At 47.9% G+C, this 1,986-nt stretch overlaps 1 pseudogene; it reads left to right on the plus strand.

The window, feature by feature from the left end:
- The first annotated feature begins 1,736 nt into the window (after window positions 1-1,736).
- The window catches only part of LOC103607606, a 9,675-nt pseudogene continuing 9,425 nt past the window's right edge, over window positions 1,737-1,986 (plus strand).

A 1,986-nucleotide genomic window follows, 5' to 3' on the forward strand; every position in this document is an offset into this window, starting at 1 on the left:
GGGGGGAAAGAGTTATCCCCGTCCCTCGTGGAGGTTTTTTTTTTTTTTTTTTTTTTTTGTCTTTTGAGAGCTTGTAATTGTGAATTCTTTCTCTGTACTTTTGAGATGTAAATCCTTCTCAAAGCTTTTTGCCAGTTCCACTCCCCAGGAAGGTTTTTCTCAAGCACCTGGTAGCCATCTCTTTGAAATGTAAACTTCAAGGAAGATAATGCCCTACTGTCTGCCAGGGAAAGTAGGAGCCTAACTTAGCTTAGGTGGAAGCCGAACTTCCTCATGCACCTCCTCCAAGTTCCAAACCTTCTCATAATGATATGAGAAGTTTATTTATCCTCTGGATAAAGGCAATTAGCTAACACAGATGGTACCAGGTAGTTAGGATGAACTATGTGTGACAACAGTGCTGTCACTCCTCTTCCTTGAGGACTAGTTATGGTTTATGCAGTGGGTTGCATCTCCCTGCTTTATAACAAGGTGAGGTCTCTATCTGTGCAGTCTCTCAGCGGATCACCTATGATGTGAACCACATTCTGGTTTAATGTTTATTTAATAAAAAACTGTTTTCTTTCTCTTCTACCTTTGTGGAGTGGTTTTCTTTTACTTTTTTCATTTTTTTTACATTTGAAATTTTTTTTTTAATTCTATTTTGTCGATATACAATGTGGTTGATTATTGTGGCCCATTACCAAAACCTCCCTCCCTCCTCCTGTGGAGAGGTTTTCTAGGTTGGTGGGAGATTGTTTGACATTGTTTTCCCCATCAAGTCGTAGACAATTGTGATGGGACCCTAAGTCTGGCTTCAAACACCAACATAAAGGAATGTGAGGGTCTCTGGGATGTGGCCGGCATCTGCCTGATTCCCTGTTGTTTTCTTGATCTCATCTTGTGACCTAATTGTTTTATGTCTCTGCTCTAGCCTTAAATGTGCAGTCAGTTGAAAAACAGAGGTGCTGTCACCCTGGTCCCAATCTCAGCCCCAATAAGTTGACGTATAAACCCCACAACATCCCTCTGGGGCTGGATCTGTCACAAGGCAGAGAAGGGGCAACCAGCACAAGTGGTGTCTTGAGCCCAGAGTCATGTACTGAGAGGGGCTCGCCCAGGCCTCTATGGACCAGCAGTGCCTTTCTGTCCCTGGTTAGCAGGAACATTCTAGAAGCAGAGCCAGTGAGAAGGGACCCAGGGGGTGTCAGAGGAGCAGGTGCTCCTGCCACGGGATCTGAGGAGCAGCTAGTGCCCCCCAAACTTTCCAGTCACAAGGGGGTGTTTTTGAACTCAGGTAGTGGGAGAGGTCTGTCCTTCCCTTCATGGCCTCTGCCTGCAAACACTGCTTACTCTAAACAGTCATGGGAAGGAAATAGGAGGGTGCATAAGCCCAGGGCAGGCTCTGACAGGAAGCGGTCCATTAAGGAGGCAGCACAGCCCTTGCCCTCCTCTGGTTTTCATGGTTCTGTTTTCAATGAGTTTCCAGCTGACGAGGAGGGTGGGGGGGGGCCCNTTTCCCAGGGCGGTGGGCTTCTCTGTCTCACTGCCAGTTACTTAACCCATCTGATCTTCATGAAACACTCAAGGAACAAAGCCGGACTAATCCTGTTATCCTGTTGGACAGATAAGTAAACAGCAACTTCCACAGGGTGATAGACCTCCTCAAGCCTCCCTAGCGAGGTAGGGGCATGCTTCTCAGTTTTACCATCCTAACTTCTGGAGCCCACCCCAGCTCTATTTCCACTGGAGCTGAGATGCACTCTCCTGTCCTGTCCATGGATGTCAGAACTCGNTCCAGAGACCAGAACGGTGTGTGGGAGGTGGTGATGCGGAGAATGATGCTCGTCTCTGGGCGTAAGGAAAGGAAAGCAGGGAGGGACGGAGCGGGGCGGAGAGGGGAAGGCAGGGGCAGCAGGGGAGAGGCAGGAAGCTGTCTTACTACATTCCTGTAATGTGCAAATGGATGCTTTCCCCTCAGAGGGCCCAGAAAACTTACTGAATGAA

The sequence above is a fragment of the Galeopterus variegatus genome, unplaced genomic scaffold, assembly GCF_000696425.1.
Source record: "Galeopterus variegatus unplaced genomic scaffold, G_variegatus-3.0.2 Scaffold7580, whole genome shotgun sequence".
NCBI classification, from domain to species: domain Eukaryota; kingdom Metazoa; phylum Chordata; class Mammalia; order Dermoptera; family Cynocephalidae; genus Galeopterus; species Galeopterus variegatus.